Source organism: Silene latifolia, chromosome X, assembly GCF_048544455.1.
Source record: "Silene latifolia isolate original U9 population chromosome X, ASM4854445v1, whole genome shotgun sequence".
Lineage (NCBI taxonomy): Eukaryota > Viridiplantae > Streptophyta > Magnoliopsida > Caryophyllales > Caryophyllaceae > Silene > Silene latifolia.
The window spans coordinates 185,569,983-185,589,810 of NC_133537.1; the positions used below are offsets into that span (position 1 = coordinate 185,569,983).

General features: G+C 41.2%; 1 non-coding gene across 1 annotated transcript; it reads left to right on the forward strand.

Moving 5' to 3' along the window:
- Positions 1 to 12,904: 12,904 nt before the first annotated feature.
- On the forward strand, positions 12,905 to 13,010 carry LOC141625457 (small nucleolar RNA R71). The gene has a single exon (XR_012535236.1). It is a non-coding gene; the product is annotated as a small nucleolar RNA R71 (small nucleolar RNA).
- Positions 13,011 to 19,828: the final 6,818 nt, after the last annotated feature.

Here is a 19,828-nt window from a genome sequence, read left to right on the forward strand (position 1 = left end):
ACACGATAAAAGAGGTCAATCAGCTAGAGAATAAAACCCCAGACCAGGAATGGACCCTATTCATAGATGGGGCATCCAACGCCAGGGGGACAGGGTTAGGAATAGTACTTAAATCACCACAGGGAGATGTGATAGCTCAGGTTGTAAGCTGTGAGTTCAAAGCTACCAACAATGAAGTAGAATATGAAGCCCTGATAGCAGGCTTAAAGGTATGTCTAGACCTCGGTGTTCAAAACCTAAAGGTAAAAACTGATTCACTCTTAATTGCCAATCAAATAAAGGAAATTTATACGGCTAAGGATGCAAAAATGATTTCGTATTTAGAATATGCAAAAAACCTTACCGCTAAATTTGCTTTATTTGATATAGATCAAATATCAAGAGACCTGAATACCCAGGCTGATGCTCTGGCCAGCCTAGGTTCAAATTTTACCCTCGTTGTTTTCGATAAAATACCAATTGCGCACTTCTTAGAGCCAACCATCAGCAGACCTGAACAGATCAATCCTGTCAAACAGGACAATAAGTCTTGGACTAAACCCTATTACGACTGGTTTCTCCAAGGAATACTACCTCAGGGTAGGCATGAGGCAAGGGCCTTTAAAATTAGAGCTTCAACTTATGCTATCATCAATAACACCTTATTCAAGAGATCGCAGGCTGGACCCTACTTGAGATGCTTGGAGCCTGACGAAGCCAACCTAGTACTTCAAGAGATACATGATGGACATTGTGGCAACCATAAAAGAGGAAAGAGCCTGGCAAGCAAAGTTCTCAGGACAGGCTACTGCTGGCCTACACTGAGGGCTGACCGCCTGGAATACTCTTCAAAATGTGAAGCCTGCCAAATTCATGCACCAATCATACATCAGCCATTTGAACTCCTTTATTCAATTTCCGCGCCCTGGCCATTTATAAAGTGAGGCATGGATATTGTGGGAAAATTGCCTGTAGCTCCAGGACAAAAAGTCTTCATGTTAGCCATGACTGATTACTTCTCCAAATGGATTGAGGCTGACTCTTACATGCAAGTAACTGAAAAAGAAGTAATATCCTTCATCAGGACAAACATTATTTGCAGATATGGAGTCCCATCAGAAATAGTATGTGACAACGGAACTCAGTTCGTGGGGAAAAGGACCCAAGCATTCTGCCAAGAATGGAATATCAACCTGGTAACATCGACCCCTGGATACCCAAAAGCTAATGGTCAGCGAGAGTCAAGCAACAAGGTAGTCATAAGTCGCCCTAAAAAAAGAAGTGAAAAGAAGACGAGGCGGATGGGTCAAGAACTTCCATTAGTACTATGGGCAGACAGACAACTCCAAAGACTGCAACAGGCCAAACACCTTACTCCCTGGTATATGCCTGGTGAAGCTGTCATTCCCTGCGGAAGTACGAGTACCAACATCCAGATGCGCCTAACCACGTTGGAAACAAACAAAGACCGATGCAAGATAACTTAGTCCTGACGGAAGAAGAACTAAGAGACGCTTTGCCAAAATCAGGATGTCATCATATCAACAAGCGGTTGCCAGGACTTACAATAAAAACGTCGGGGGTCGGGGTCTTTAAAGAAGGAGACCTTGTCCTACGCAAAGTATTTCCAAATAAAAAAGAAAAATCAGCAGGCAAACTGGCTCCCACATGGGAAGGCCCTTACTTATTTGATTCAATTGTTGGACAAGGAGCATACAGGCTCCAAACGCTAGAAGGGGAAATGATCCCAAGATCCTGGAATGTAACTCATTTAAAACTATTCCATATGTAAAGATCAGGCTACAATCAGGTATAAATTCAATCACTACTCAACCCAACATGCTATGTGATGAACTATATGTTTTACATGCCTTGTCTGTATTTTATACCCGTTCAACTAACCCATCTATTTACTTTTTGAATCCTGAACAATTATACATAATAAAAGATTATATGCATAAATATTCAGGATTGAGGGCTACTCTATTATACATTCCTGAAACAAAAATTCGCACTTAATCGTGCCTAACGAGTTGGTAACCACCACCGGATACAGTAAAAAGTCAGGACCAATCAGGCATGAAATAATTGCCGACGATTAGGGTTCGCCACTTATTACAACCGGCTGGACGCAGCAAGACAGTGCAAGGGTGTTTTATCCCGACCATCGTCTAAATGCCCCTGACAGACAGGCCGAATACCAAGCCCTCCAGCTAGGCAGGGGACATATGCCCTCCTGACAGGCCGGATTTCCCACCCCTTCAACCATTATAGCAAAACACTATACTTGGTTGAAATACTCATGACAAATTGAAACAAAAATAATGTGCAGATCATGCAAACGAAACATTTGACAGGTCCAACAGGATGAAACTCACAAATCAAGCAAAGACAAAAGTGAAATCAGCCAAAAGAAGGCCATCATGCCTATATTAATAAACCTTTACCCCCTGGGGCAAAGGTGCCAAAATATTCATAAAGGCCAGGGAGAGTCCCCCTGACCAAAAACAGGAAAATAAAAAATGTTTGTCCAGGAACATCCCCCCTGGATGGGCCAAAATACCAACTAAAATATATTACTGCTTCTCCTTAGAAGCAGCAGCATCAGCAACCTGCTCCCCACTCTTAGCCGGCTCAGCTTCAACGTCCTGCTCCCCTGGAGAGTCAACCTCCTGTTCATTCTCCAAATTGTGCAGGTCACGATACTTTGAAGCAGCAAAAGCCATCTCAGCTGCAGGGTCCCATTTGGCCCTGGCCTCAACAGGCTCCGACATAGCAGCCGCCCTTCCCTTGATATAGAAATAGAGGGAGGCATCATCCAGCTTGAACTTCAAGTCATCCCTCTCCTAGGTAAGCTCTTCATTCCTATCCAAGGCCTCCTGCAACAGCCGCCTGCTTGAAGCTGCCTCAGTCTTAGCAGCATCCCTCTCAGCCTTCACCCTTGTCAAGTCGGCTATTTTAGTGACCAAGTCGGCCCTTGCAAATTCCTCGGACTTGACCTATCATAATCTGATCTCATCAGATCAATTTTGGCCACCAAAGAAGTAGCCTGATAGGCATTATGGAGACAGTTCGCAGAACCCTGATTAAAAAACAAGAAAAGTATGAGTAACTTATACCGACAATAGAAAATTACCAAAACAAAACACACATAGAAATTATTCCAGCTTACCTCCCTCACAAAGGCCCAGCAGGGCACCAGCCAAGAGGTCGACCGAGTGATCTCATCAAGCAATCGCTCGAATAGCGGTCTCAGCAGGTCAAGGGTAAGCATGACATCCGATTTAGAGGCTGCATAGTCCCTGATTTTCACCCTAGCAGCCTCCATATTATCCAACCTGGCTCTCACCTCCCTGACCGGGGCAGAGATATCAACATCTTCAATTTTCCTTTTTTGGGCTGCTGAACTTGTTTCAGCAGGACAAAGAGTGCAGCAGTTGACCTTGGCAACATCAGTCGCTCGGTCAAGTCAATAACAGGCTCGATATCCCCGCTTCCCTGAGGACCTTCCTCATTAATCTAAGCTTGACTGGCCGAGAGGTCACCATACCAAACCTGGCAAGCCGAATAGACGACCGGTAGCGCAACACGAAATGCTATATCAAAGAATATAAACCAAGCATCATCGGGAAGCCCGGATAAAAAGAAAAGAAAGTTTAAAATGGACTCACTGCCTGAAGTAGTAGCACTAGCAGCCCCTGAAGCTTTGGCCGCCCTGGGAACACCGTCAGCCTTCAAACAGCGAGGAAGGTGACCAACCCCACGACAAAGAGGCCAGGACCTCTCCAAAGGAGGAATAGCAAGGAAAGCAAAAACATTAGGAGTAGGATACTCAGTTTCAGTAACCCAGTCATCAACTGCACACATAAGAGGTATGACTTATTATTTTCATTTCATTTTTTTTCACTAACAGAAAAAAACATGCAGGTTAAAGAAAGAAATCAAAAGACTCACCAGCCACACAGGCCTCATGATTTAAATACGCCAGGTCAGGACCCACAGAATTGGTCCAGACAAACATATAGCCAGCAACCCAACCCTTATCATGGCCGCTGTCCAAGTTACTCAGAAGAGGAGTAGTAAACGCCCTGACCTTAAAACTTATACGGCCAGGACTGTTTGTTTTAACAGCATAACAGGTCTTTAAATCATCAAGAGAAAAAGAAATATTATGTTTTTTACAGAGGTTCTCAATAGAACATACAACCTTCCACACCATCGGCGTCAATTGATAAGATGGAACACTGATCTCCTTAATAACCTCAGCCATAAGAGGAGAAAAAGGAAGCTTACAGCTTGCCCTGAAAGCCCAGTCGTGGATGCAGAACCAACCAGGACAAGCCCAGTCAGCCCTGATAGGAGAATCCTCAGGAATCCAGACTTCAGCATCAGCATGGATAATCCCCTTATCCTTTAAAATCTTCTCAAACTCAGACTTCAAAGGGTTTGCAGGAGACTGATCCTCATTTAAAGCCTTGGTAGGCTTGAATTGAAAAGCACCATGAGATATTGAGATCATCTCCAATGGAGGATCACTCGGCTTATTTACTCTGGGAGATGGAGCAGCAGAAGAAGCAGGCAAAGTTTCAGAAGAAACTTCCTCAGGATTTTGAGGAGGAGGAGTTGTAGGAACCGCTGTCCTGGTATATTTTTTCTTTGCGGCCATTATTTGAAGAATTATGGAAGATTGATTAAAGATTTGGGAAGTTAGGAATTAAGAAAACTGAAGAAAAAGAAAGTTAAAGAAAGAAGATGAGAAGAAATTGCGTTGATGAGTTCAACTTAATGAAGCACACAAGTATTTATAGTAAGGAAGATTAGGGTTTCAGCCGCAAAATCATTAAGGAAGTTGCAGTAAATAAACCACGCGTCAGCAATTGCAGTAAAAGAGCCGTTACAGGAAACTGATCAGGGAAAATTTAAGTGTTGGGTGATCTTATCAAAATTGAAGTTATCTCCTCATTTTTTCGTCCTGGCACTACCAATAAGGAGATAAGGGGCAATTGTTAGGCCTGGAAATCCGCAGACCGCCCTGATCAGCATTTCATCTAAACATGATTGCCATGCTGTCAGGATGCCAGGCTCTCAGGGCACATGAATATAGGCGCCAGGCCATGGAGAGGACAACGGTCAAAATATCAGGATGATATTTGATCATATCCGCGTATATTAATGGAAATAAATACGCAGCATTAAGTATAAAGATTATGCAGTAAATACGGTAATTAAGAGGGAGATATTCAACAATTATTACCAGAAATTATGGAGAATATTCAGCCATCAATGCTTGATCATGCAGTCGTTCAAGATGGGAAAAATATATAAGAGACACTTTGAAGATATTGGAAACACACCATTGATACGCAAGAAGAAATATACACATTACTTAGAGAAATACAAACATTGTTATTACCATATAATTATTCTCCCAAATTACATAGTGGAATCCTCTCCTGGCTTGGTGCCCGTGGTTTTTTCCCATTCAAGGGTTTTTCACGTACAAAATTGTTTGTCTTATTATTGTTGATTATTTCATTTACAGCTCAATATCAAAGCCTGACAACCTGACCAATAGACTAACTAGAGCTAGTTAACCCTACACAGTATCACCCTGACCTGATTTCACCCTGCGCAAAATCCACACAAAACAGCATCTAATCCTCTCGATCGAGTAAAAAGATCACTCGATCGAGGAAACCCACTAAACATCATTTCGATCATGCACAGCAAAGCACTCGATCGACCTCTACAACTTCCCAAACCACTCGATCGAACCATAATGCTTCTCGATCGAGTGTTCTTCCTCCAAGTCAGCTTCAAAATCGTCTTTGACTGCTCTGTTGACCACCCTTTTTCGCATCCCAATGCATAACTCTCGCTCTAAGATTCCCGTCTCCTCAAAATGCATGCAAAATAGAACGAAAATAGTACGGTTCCACCACTTTCAGGTTCATTTCTGCAAAACAAACAAAACAAACTAAAGTAGCCAATTCGAGGCATATTGCAATACAAAGCGGTATAAAAATGCATAGAAATACGTGCAAAATAAGACTAAAAAGGCTATATAAAATGCACGTATCAAATCTCCCCAAACCGAACTTTTACTCGTCCTCGAGTAAACTAAATGCAAACTAATGGAACGGAAATGAAAACTCAGAGCTAGCTATAACCTGTCTACTTGAACCAATTTAATGCAACAGAAATCAATAGTCACGGCTACAGCAGTCAATACGCAAACGATTTATACGATGTCCATAAATAAAGCTGACCAATCGACCTTGCAAGACCAACAAAATCGGACTCCCACGTGGTCACTCTTCTCTTATGAAGGAAAGGGTGAATTATATATGTATAAGAGAGAAAGAGAAACAGTCCCTCACCTAAACTGCGACCTACATAACATGCATGTAACAAAAATGATAGACGATTCAAGTACTATGCATACACTACAACCGACAATGTCCGTCACAGCCGAGGGCTTACAAAAAGTAATGGAAAGTGGGTGAGGTTCAGGTGAGAAAAGGCAAAATAAATTATGGAAATGTGGAGGTAAAAGCGCCAAGCTAGTTCCTAAACAAGACCGTATAAAACCGTCCCAATTTCAACCGACTGAAAATAAAGCACAAGTGCCATTCATTTGGCACTTATCTCACTAACCAAAGACACTATCTCCTCAAAAATATATTAATAAGAACAGAGGAGTGAGACGGTCACAAAATTCCCTTTTTTAAAACGGTCTCAATTTTCAATTCCAATCAACTTTTTCAATTTTTCAAACTTTTCTTTCTTTTTCTTCTTCTTCTGCACTCACGTATGATTTCCAATATTTTCATTTTTTTTCTTTTTTTTTTCATCACACGTTTTCCTCTTTTTTTTTCAAGTTTTTTTTGTCCTTCTTCCTTTCTCATTCCTCTACCAACTCCAAACAATAGAGACGGGACAAACTCGTAACGGATCGACATACCACAAAAGACATACTAAACTAGCTTGACTGGGCAGGCTAAGTTTTGGATGTAGCTAATGGGTCAAAAAGGCAAAATTTGGCTTAAGTGGAGCTAAATGGGTGAGAGATGTAAGAAAGGGAATTTTGCAAGCACCTCCATGCATGTGCCACCGACCACAAACCCGAATGTATGCAATTGACAAGAAATCGAATGTCATAAATGCGCAAAACGATGAACATGCTATGCAAGGAGTACTACTCTCAATTCCTACATGAACCGGTCATGAATGTCACCAGTTATATGGCTCTAAAACTTAGAAATTGTAAAGTAGGATGCCAATTTATCAGGTCAAGTCTACACGGTTAGCTAAATTTGAACAAAAACGCGTAGACATTCGTAAGACTCAGCTAATAACTGTCAATTAGATGCAAGGCTCAAGTAAAAATGACAAGTTACAATGCAATATCATCACGGAAATCAACCGTTCCGACTCAACCTATATGCAAAATAAACGTGAATATTTTATTAATTTTTGAAATTTCTAATTTTTTGTTTTTATGATTTTTTTGAAATAAATGAAAACAATGCAAGCAGAAAATAGAAACGTGAATGCAAAAACAAATGCAAATGCAGACTCAAAAGGATGCATTACTCTCCCCAAACCAAAACGGACAACGCCCTCGTTGTCCTCCAGCATACACCAGCAGATATATACGGGGGAACGGGAAAAATACAACCAATAAATGAATGAAAAACAATAAATAAAATGGAGACAAAAGAAATAAAAGAGCAAGAATGTACATACGAAACACGAACTTCCCCAAACCAGCCTGAAAACTGGGGAAGTGAGTAGACCAGTAGCTACTCGTCAGCCTCCTCGTCCTCCACCGTGACCGTGTAGTCCGGTCCACTCGCGCTCTCTCCTCCTCGCCTCCTCGCCCCGAGTCCTCGCCGCCTCCCGTGTGTCCTCCTCCCTCGTCATCCTTTGGTGGCTCTAGGTACCCCTCAGCTGGGTACCGGTTGAAAGATGGGTGTGGCCAACCCTCAATGACGGGACGGTGTCGCATCATGTGGTACTCGTATATAGGGAACAAAGTAAGGGCTATGTCCCGCTCCATACGAGCCTACCTCTCTATAAGCTCATGCAACAAACTGCCACGACGTCCTTGGTCCATGACCGTGGACGCCTCAAAAGGTAGAGGAGGTACAAAATTAACCGGGTAAACCGGCTGTGTTTGTGTCTGGTCGGGCGCAGGAGTAGGAGTAGGGATCGGGGTAGGAATGGCCGTGGAAGTCTGGCCACCCGTAGCAGGTGTGGATCCCTCTCTGGTCTGAGGTCTCCTCCGTTTCCTAGAAGCGGACATGGTAGGAGGTGGTCTAAGCGGTAGGTGGTACATGGGCAATGGTGGAGGTAACCTGCCCCTAATAGTGGGCAGGGGAACGAGACGAGGTAGGGTGGTGCAAGGAAAGTTCTCAGACATGGAACCAGAAATCTTCCAAGTCTGGTGGTCAGAAGCAAGCCAAAACATGGACGGCATAGCAGGAATGCCTAGGTACTTATCAGTGTCTAAGTACGGTAACTCACGAGGGAAGTTGGGGAAGAGGAATGGGCAAGGAAGGTGGCTATGCCACCGTAGACAATGGTGCCCGTGGTCTTCTCCCCCACAGTGTGAAAGTACTGGGCGGTCAGGTAAGCAATGTTAAGGACAAAGGGTCCCTCACTGTCAATGTTCAGGTACCCGCCCAGAATAGAAAGTTCAATGTTGTTCACATTGTTTGGTTCTTTACGGCAAAAGGTGGTACTACCCATAAGACGCAAGAAATAACGGGCCGGGGGAAGGTGGACCTGAGCGAGCTTGCGCTCCTCGTAAGTAGTATGTGCCAAGGTCTTCCACAACATGCGGATGACCTTCCTAGGGGCGGCAGTGGGACGCGTAATGGAAAGACCTAACCTAGTACCAAACTCCTCTAAAGTCCAAGAAAAAGTTCGGTTAAATAACCGGAAAGACACGGAAGCAAAAGTCGGGTCAGTGTCGTGAGCGCCCGAAGAGAAGGTAAAGGAGCTGAAAAACTCAAGGGTCAGCTCCTTGAAGGTCAAGGCACTCATGGTGACTAGTCAAGACATCCCCGTACCCCGTAAAATCTCAACAACTGGCTCGTAAATACCAAGCCTATCAAGTGACTGACGGCACAAAAACTTAGTAGACAGAAAATCACAACTAGCTAAAGCAAAGAATCGAGTGCGATGCATAGCATTAACAAAGATTACCTCAGGATAATCGGGGTGCGAGTCAAGTGAATCGTCCAGGTGGATGGTGACACGGCGCAGACCGGTCAGCAGAGGGTGTAGCTCGTCCGCGACCCCGCCCTCTAGTACCCGAAGAAGAAGCCAATCCAGTAGCGGGACGAGGTACTAGAGCGGCCCTGTAGGCAGCTGTGATAGCTGGTGACCACGCAGCAAGGGTGGTCACCGTACCAGAGGTGCTAGCTGTGGCTGCAACAGTAGAGGCAGCAAAGACTGAAATAGAAGTCAAGCTAGCAGCAGAGCTAGCAAGAACAGTAGCTGAAACAGAGGTGGAAGCGTAAGCGGAGCTAGCAACAGAGCTAGCAGCAGTAACAACAATACCAGCAGTAGTAACAAGTAACACGGGGGTAGTAGCAGCGGTACTAACAGTCGTGGTGACGGTGGTGGCAGCAGGGACCACCGTCTCAGCAGAGGACGGAACTACAGTCGAACTAGACGAAGGCATTGAACTACTATGCATTCTAATCAAGTAAGCAATGGGGGAAACAATTAATTAAGCAAATTAAGCATAAAACCCCTAAATTCCAGTCGAAATTTTCGACTTTCACATAAACCCTAACCCCTAATTACTCCATACATTCGAAATAAAACAATTAATCAACAATAAAGTAAAGGGGAAACTTACTTGATGACGAAACCCACAAGAAGAAGCAAATATAATCGACAAAACAAGAGCAATTGGCGGAATTTTGAACAAAAAACCGCAAACCCTAAATCCTTAATTGACCGTGAAAATGAGCTCGATTGAAAGGTAAATTAAAGGGCAAAAGTCGAAATATTAACAAGGAACAAATTGTGGGTGTTGGATTTGGTAAAGGGCAAAAATTAGAAAGGATTTGGGGTGTTTTATCGCAAAAGAGAAGAACAAATGAATAAGAATTGAAAATAATGAAAAAGATGAAGTTTAAAGGTTACTTCCTACGTGTGATATGAAATTTCACTCGATCGAGTGATTTTAAATCACTCGATCGAGAAGTCTAACCTCCATTTCACTCAACCGAGTGAAAATCTACTCGATCGAGAACTTCTCATTTTAGCCATTTCGACCGAGTAATTGGAAACTGCTCGATCGAACCCTTTTCTGTGCATTCCTCTCGATCGAGTACAAAAAGTACTCGATCGAGTTCTTTTCTTCGTGTAATTCATCCAAGTGCGTCATTATTTCCCCAAACCTATATAAAAACACTTGCAAACATATCCCGAACATACCAAATCACAAAGTAACCGTCTATAGTCTTTCTAACTACGCTAAAAATAGTCTAAATTCTAACAGTCTTAAAAACGCAATAAAGAAATTCAACGGAAATTTAAAATTAATTTTTACAATTTGTTACAACGGGGCATTCCCCGCTCAATTCCCAAAATAATTCAGTAGCCCAGCGGAGGGCTTCTGACTGTAGGAGGTCCCTTCAGCATCCTTGACCGCCCTCTTCGTTCTCCACGAGCTTGAATTTGAACCAGTAGGGGGAGAATAGTTAAAATCCACGTATGCACGAACTTTTCTCGTCCCTTTATCTTTCCCATCATCTTTGACGTTAGGATCCCCTTTTTTATTGACTTTAATTGCACAACGACCTTTGACAGCTCCTGCATCTATTCTATCTGTACCTGTGGCAAGGAAAACAGACGAATGTTCCTCCTTTTCGCTCTCAGTTTGAGGCGGAGGGGTCACAATTGCAGCACAAAAATCCACATTTCCAGCTGGAGTGTCAATATGGGAGTCAGTAGAGGAAAGGGCATTGCAAGGTTGAGCTTGCATGGGAGCCCTACGAGATTTAGACTGATGGAAAATTAATTCTTCGTCTCCTACCTAAAACGTTAGTGTCTTGCCTCTGACATCTATCACTGCGCGAGCAGTGAATAAAAATAGTCTCCCTAAAATAATAGGGGTGTGGGTGTTCTCGGGAATATCAAGCACTACGAAGTCAACGGGAATAAAGAATCTCCCGATTTTGACAGGTATGTCCTCTATTACTCCTAACGGCCGTGATATACAATGGTCGGTCATCAGTACGATCATGTTTGTGCAATTAAATTTAGTCAAACCAAGTCTCTTAGCATGAGACAAAGGTAAGACGCTCACGCTAGCACCAATATCGCATAGCGCATTATCAATCAAATGGGTACCTATGTGACATGGAATTGAGAAACTACCCGGGTCTGACTGTTTAGGAGGCAGCTTATTTTGAACTAGGGCGGTCCCTACCTCAGTCAAAGCTACCGTCTCATGATCATTGATATGCCTCTTACGTGATAAAATTTCTTTCATAAACTTTAAATGAGAGGGTACCTGTGTCAGCAACTCGGAGAACGGAACAGTGACCTGTAAGCTTTTCAGGAGCTCGGCAAATTTACCGAACTGTTGATTGGCTTTCGTGCTCTGTAATCGCCTCGGGAAGGGCATGGTAATGGGAATCTCGAGCCCTTTATTTCTCTCTTCCAACGTCTCAGCAGGTTCAAGCTCTTTTTCACTCGATCGAGACTTTTTGCCTCTCGATCGAGTCTTTCCAGGTGAAATTTCACTCGATCGAGCAATAGCAGGCTCTCGATCAAGTTCCTCAATAGCAACAGTATTCGATCGAGGCAAATTTTCACTCGATCGAACAGTTTCTTCAAATTTTTCACTCGATCGAGTTATTTGCACCTCTCGAACGATCCCATGATTATCCAGTTCACTAGATCGAGTAGAATTTCCCTTCTGCTTTCTTCATCAATTCTACTCGATCGACCACCAGAGATCAGTCGATCGAGTATATTCTTCGTGGTAAGCATATTTTCAGCGTCAATTGACTGCTCGTCATCATTATTAGCCTTCCTCAGGTCTGAAATGTCCTTATCAGCAGACAATTTTGGTCCTTCATAATAACGACCACTACGCAAATTTATCAAGGTTAGCGTCTCGTGTGGATTCTTCTCAGATTGGGACGGTAAATGACCCGCTTTCCTCGTGGCCTGGTTGGCGGCGAGTTGCGCAACTTGAGTTTCAAGTGACTTGATGGATGCTTCTTTCTGTTGGTCAATTAGTTGCCATTGCTTTGTCAATGACTGAAGCATTGTCTTTAACTAAGCTAGCTCACATACCTCACTTGAAGATGATGCTTCTTGATTCGGTGGAGGAAAAGAAGGAGGCTTTTGGAAGCCTTGTTGAGCTTTGGGAGGAGGGACATATTGCTGTTGCTGCTACGGTGGAGGAGTGGGATTAAGAACATTTTGACTTGTCCACCTCAAATTGGGATGGACTGCCCCTTGATTGTTGTAATAAGAATCTCCTCCTTGCCTATATTGCTGAAGGGCAAGGACTTGTTCTTTCTCAGTAAGACAGTCAATAGCAGTATGACCGTCATCGCTTCCACATCTCTCACAAATGACAGTTTCCTGTCTAGTCAACAGATGAACCGTCTGTTGATCTCCAGCAGATTGCAGCTCCAATCTATCAAACCGAGCATTCATGGCTTCCAGCTGAGCCACGACTGCCTTATCAACCGAATGGACCGTTCGAATACCATCCTGTGGGTTCCCATATTCAGCACAATGGGTCCCCGTCTCCTCAATAATGCCTCATCCCTTACCATCATCAATATTCTTTTGAAATCTTCCGTTGGATGAGGCATCAAGTATAGCTCTGTGGTCATCGTACAACCCATTGTACAACTGGTTGCACAAGAACCACAGATCAAAACCATGGTGAGGAAGAGACCTCACCAACTTCTTGAACCGACACTAAGATTCATAGAAAGTCTCATCAGGTGCCTGCTTGAAACTAGTAATCTTACCTCTCAGCTGATTAGTGCGTTGTGGAGGGAAGTATCTTTTGTAGAAGGCAAGTGCGAGAGTCTCCCAGTTGGTGATACCAAAGAATGTGCATCGGTCAAGATCGATCGACCATTCACGGTGAGTCATGAGAGAAAAGGAAAAGGCACTTCCTTTATCTTGTCTTGTGTTACTCCCTTGGTAGCGGGAATAGTGGAGCAATAATCAGTAAAGACTTCAATATGCTTTCGCGGATCTTCACCCGCCACACCTCAGTACAGATTTCTCTCCACCAAATTTATGTAAGATGGACGGATATGGAAAGTGTTACCGTCCTCAGTTTGGAAGTTGAAACTTTTAGGAATAGAGGATTCTTTGGGCTCCGAGTGACTTGCAATGTTAGGCATCTTTACAGGCTTGTTGGCAGAAATGAGATTATCTTCTTCAAAAGACTGGTTTTCTGCAAATAAAAAGTGTTGTAGCTCGGGCTCGAAAGTACTCAAGTCTTCCTTTCGAAGTTCTCTTTGCAGACGGAGTCTATGCCGAAATAGTCTTTCTGGCTCAGGATTAACAAGAACTAACTCCGACCTGTTCAACCTGGGCATACACATCACTGAAAGAGATAAATGAGAATTGCCTCATGGAATAAAAATTCCCTGAGACGGATAAAAATAAACGAAAACAAGAACAGCTAGGGCTATTGCCTCCCCGGCAACGGCGCCAAAATTTGATACTGTCGTTTTGTACCAAAAAAAAAACCTAATTAAAACTAACAGAGAAGCTAGTGATAAGCAGGGTCGATCTCCACAGGGAGGCAAGATATCTGTTAAGGTCCATCTATTTAGGTCACTAAATGGGGGGTTTAAATTTGGTTTCTAAACTAATAAAGGCTTAAAGGAAAGAGCAGTAAAGAAAGAGCCATAAAAGACAAAAAATATAATAGAGGTGATCAAATGAGAGAGAACATGTCAGGATTTCGGTTCACCACGGTAGTCCATCGACTCAACTGCAAATACCCTAGATAATCTACTATGATACGGATACAGGAAAGGTCCTTCCGGTCCACTTTCTATCCTAGATTTCCACTAACTTAACTTCTGTCCTCGTCAGGGTAGTCTACTGTTCATAGCAGGTCTATTTAGTCCAATCTTCTCATCCAGGAGTAAATTTAACCAGATTAAAGGTAACTTAGAAGCGTGCACTCAACTAAGTCGGTATTATAATTAAATTTCCATGGGTACAGATTCTCACAAGTAAACAATCTAGTCTATTCGCTACATCATCACAATCCTACCATGGATTCCCTAATCCCAACATGAAAGAATTTAGCTACTCATATTACTAATGTTGTCAATAAGAATAATAATGAATAAACTAATTGAAGGCGTGATGAAATAACAATAATAATGCATAAAATAAATTAGGGCAGAATAATTAAGACAATAAAACAAGGATTAAAGCAAGGAAATAATGAGATTAAGATTAAAAGGAAAAAAGAGATTACAATCTCAAGCGATTCCGGCGTAAAGGTCAAATCCACTAAACAAAAGATTAAGGAGAAGAGAGTTTACAGTAGAAAGTGTAAAAGAGAGATTAAGAGTTTCAGAGATGAATAATGTGTAAGTAGCGTAGAAAACAGCGTCCCTAATAACCTAATTATTGAATGCTTAAATAGGAAAACTAAGTCCATCACGAAATAACATAACACGGGTTAATTAAGCCCGTCTAAAATCCAAAACCTCTCGATCGAGTGATATAAAACCACTCAATCGAGGTCTTTAGCAGCTAATCCTCTCGATCGAGTAAAAAGATCACTCGATCGAGGAAACCCACTAAACAGCATTTCGATCGAGCACAGCAAAGCACTCGATCGACCTCTTCAACTTCCCAAACCACTCGATCGAACCAGAATGCTTCTCGATCGATTGTTCTTCCTCCAAATCAGCTTCAAAATCGTCTTTGACTGCTCTGTTGACCACCCTTCACGCATCCCAATGCATAACTCTCGCTCTAACATTCCCGTATCCTCAAAATGCATGCAAAATAGGACGAACATAGTACGGTTCCACCACTTTCAGGTTCATTTCTGCAAAACAAACCAAAGTAGCCAATTCGGCGCATATTGCAATACAAAGCGGTCTAAAAATGCATAGAAATACGTGCAAAATAAGACTAAAAAGGCTATATAAAATGCACGTATCATGGTGGTTAAACCTTAACTTGAGTATTTGGGGGTTTTTATGATTATATGGTTAAGGTAGTGATTATATGTGTGTATATAGAAGGAGGCTTTGTTGAGGAGAGATTCTGAGTAGCTGCATAGATCGTCTGATTTCGTGATTGCTTTCCAGGTAGGGTTTCCCTAATCGGTATTAATTACATGATGTGTGTGGTGGTTGTATTGTGATTATTGATTAATTATATTGCTGGTGATTGTGACGGTTGTTGGTTTATATCGTTGATTATTGTTGTTGTATAACTGTCTGTGATAATCGGGGCGCGTCCCTAGTTGAGTGGAGTCACATGCGGGAGTGGCTTTACGCCCTTGGTTCGCCTCCTGTGGAACCCGCCACAGGAGGGATGTACACATTAAGGAAACTAGGGTTATTCGCTCAGTGGTTGATGAGTGGGGATTTGGTGGGTACGACTGCGGTCCCCCACTGGAGGTGTGCAGTACTTGTTGCGATGGGTACTCTGGCAGGACTACACACTTTAGTGTGTAGTCAGTTGTGTGGAGATTGATTATGGAGACCGGAGACTAATGTGTTGATTGAGCTGTTTGGCATTTATTTCACTGTGGTTTGTATCGTGTAATTAGTACTGACCCCGTTTAATTGTTTTAAAAACTGTGGTGATCCATTCGGGGATGGTGAACAGTTATTGAGCAGGTATGATATGACGCATATGGTATAGCTAGGATGAGTCATCATGTGGTAGTTAGAAGTGTCTTCCGCTGTGTCAGACGATGTCTTTTAGTTGTGACAATTTTATTAGTAGACAGTCTTGGAATTGATGTATGTCAGTTAACAATTTTGGGATTTGAACGTGTAATCGCTTAAACCGTCTCTACTTTTAAATTATGTTTCTTCATTGTCTTATGATTATCATTGCCTCGGGTAACCGAGATGGTGACGTTCTTATACCTAAGTAGTCCTGGTAAGGCACTTAGAGTAAGGGGGTGTCACATCAAGGCTTCCACTTCTTTGTTCTAACCCTCGTACCCATCATCCTTGGTCATCATTCTTGCCTCCTCTTTATGCTATCCCTCTATGGTTGTGTGTGTGAGAGACTGGAATTCCGCCTCATTTACCTTCTTCCCTACAAGACATATGAAATGCACTTGGAAAGCAAATAGGAAGCAATTGACTAATAAAATGAATATGAAAAACTGTAATAACATGCAAAATAAGGTCAGTTAGGGGACTAAATGTGCGTAAATATGAGCCACATCAAATATCCCCAAATCGAACCTTTAGTCGTCCCCAGTAAACAGGTGACTAGAACTAAGACCTTTATTTAAACTAAAATAGCATATCCGACATGAGACAATTAGAGGGTCTCAATCTGCCCCTTTAACTCACAACAAGGCATCCATGAGGTAGAATGCCTTTTTGCAAGGCAAGTGGGGTCTTGCCAAAATGGCGATGCATCCAAGCATCTATAAAGGAATACACACTCTCCTCGTCTAAGTGGCGGAAGCACTAAAAGAGAAATGATCTAAGGGCACATACTCCATCTTTGATACTACTTCTACAAACTACTAGTTTTAAAAGGATAGAAATAAATCACCTCCAAGTAGTGTTAAACTAAGTTATGTTCGTCCACAATTACTAGATGCTTTCGTCAAGAGCAAGGTAATTATCGCGTTAGAAAACACTAGAGGATCGTGGAATTCCCCCTCTTGCCTAGACAAAAGGAAGGGTCGTCCCCTTTCCACCATGCAACAAAGATAGGACTATTAATGGATAAAAGGGTTTCGAAATACATGAGTTTCATGATAGTAGTTTGCATTTGGGTTATTTTTCCCCCATTTTCATAGCATTTGACATTAAAGAACATTTTTTGCCATTTTTTATGATTGGCATTTGGTACTTGGCCTTTGACTTTTTGCTTTTGATTTATCATTTGAATATTGAGAGTAACCCCATATGTAGCAAGGGTACTATAGAAAAGCATAGGAGTCCATTTTGTGCTCCTTATTTCTTTGACAAAATTGAAAACTTTTGACTTTGATTTGAATTTCGAACTCAATTTGTGATGATTATAGTGCCCATTCCCTTTGGTTGACAAAATGATGATGGTAGAAGTGAAGGAACGATTGCATGGTATCAAGGGTCACCTTAGAATAAACGGTAGCCAAGGAATTATCACACCACAAGGTATTACTCTTGACTAGGCTCTTATGCATGGGTCGAACAATACTAGAATGACACTAAAAAGGGTGTTTTAAGACTATTATTGTAACACCCCTGATTTTCGGCTAAATTAAAAACCAACTTTACATATTAAACTGGCCAAAGTACAGAGATATTATAATCAAAATACAAAGTATTTCGTACAAAATGTCTCTTGAAATAAAATATACAAAATGACCTAAAACTTTTACTAAGTTTTAAATAAAATCTTGTCTTAAAATAAAATCCTTTTAAACAGCAGCGGAAGTCACCTGAAAATAAACCAGAAGACAAAAAGGAACTACCTCCATGACGAGTAGCCCAGAAGGCAGAAAACACGTCAGCCGGAAAGCCGAGTAACAGATAATACCTCAATAGAAGCAGCTTAATTATGGTCATGGCGTTCAAACATACACAAGTAAAAATAAAAATAAACAACCAGAATAATAAAAACACTCCCCGTTAACTAATTTCAACTACTCAAGCTCTCTATTCTACTCCATCTTATTTCCATAATATAATATATATATACTCTCTCAACCGGAGAATTAACCAAATCTCTACTCAATACTCCATCACACTCATTACTCTGTTTCATAATATAATACTCCAAGGTAACCAGATATCGTATTCTCATCGTCGACCCTAAGCCAAAGATAAGAGGTGAGTGAACTGGCGGACAAAACTGCGAAACAATATTTCCATCTCAATATCGATATCAAACTCAAATAATATCTCAGTAACCATGGTCACACTGGACCGTAAACACAACTTGGCTCAAAGGCCCCATAACTCAATACCAGTAACAAATCTCAATCTCAATATCAATATCGTTAAAGGTTCAAAGAACCGTGCTCAACTCTTAGAGTAAAACTCTAAGCTACTCACCCACTTATAAGGTCGAAGAATACGACAATTAAAACACAATACTAAAACAAGAACAGCCAAATCTCCATGTTTAGTATACAACCATGAACCATTGACAAACTTAAACTGCAATACTAAGTTATGTATCATCATCATTAATTCATATATAAACATAGGATCTTCCTCACAACCTCATTTGAACAATCAATCCTACGTCCATGCTAACCTTAGCCAAAAGACGAGTATTATTATCTGATCAACTTTCAATCGTGCATAAGGCTATACCAAAATACGTTCTCGTAACCTTACTTCATATTTTAATACTCCACGACTCACCCATCTCACACATACAACCAATTTACCAAAATAAATAATAGTACATAATTACTACTATATACAAGAATCCACATAATTTATCACCTTAATTGAATCAGCCCATAAATTACCACACGTTAATTACAATTAACATACAATTTATATAACCCTGAACAATAATAAAATTATTAGGATAGGTAAAATCGTACATTTTCCCATAAGAAATTAGAGAAGATGAATGGGAAGAATATAAGGCGAAAGCAATACACGGACAAGGAGCAGTAAAACGAGTATTTGAGTACGTAGTAGTAATTGGCAAAGCTTTCGTTCAGAATTTGATATGATGGTCATAGTGGAATATGATATAATTATCAAAGCATCTTGCTTGTGACGGGTACATTTCATCACAAGTTGAAGACGGGTAAAATGTGATCCATTTAAGACGAAAATGTAACCATGTTACCTAAAAAGTTACCAGAACAATTTCCTAAGCTATAATAATTTGTTATTAAAATGGTCACATTTTGTCGTTAAAATGGCGACATTTAGCCCGTTTTTAACTTGTGACGAAAAGTGTCCGTCTTCAATGAGAATTGGTGTATAATTATTATCTTAGAGGAAAGTAGGCAGAGAAGGATTGAAAAGCTTGGCAAGTTAGCAATAAACAAGGGAACGGAGAATTAGGTTTGACGGCTGATGAGAACAATCTATTTGAGTTTATAAAAGAAAAATATAAGAGTTAAACCCAATTAAATACATAAGTAGATTCTAAGATTCTTTTTATTTTCCTTAAGGTAAAAGAGTGTAAAAATTTAAGAGTAAATAAATTACTTTAAACATAAAATATTTGGGATATTACAATTCTAGCAAACAAAGTGTTAAGTAGAAAGAGTATCTACAATGGCCTATGCACACTTGTCAAGTTTCTCAATTAGGCATTATCCAAATTTTATTCCTAAATGCAACTATTTGCCATGATGCAACCTATATATAAACAACTAATCACTACGCCAAATCTGGCCATCAATAACGAGCGTATCACAACGGTTTAATGCATATAATAACGACACTTAGATTACCGTTTTCCAAATATTGGCGGAAACCTAGACCACGCTAATAAGAATAACGGTTTCCCTCGAAAACCGTTGTTATTATTATGTGACAACGGCTCCATAACAACCCGTTATAAAAAACGTTTAACGGTTTCCAAAAACTCATTATAGAATCACTCTTATAAACGGTTGTTAGACAACCGTTACCAGTTTAAGAAAACG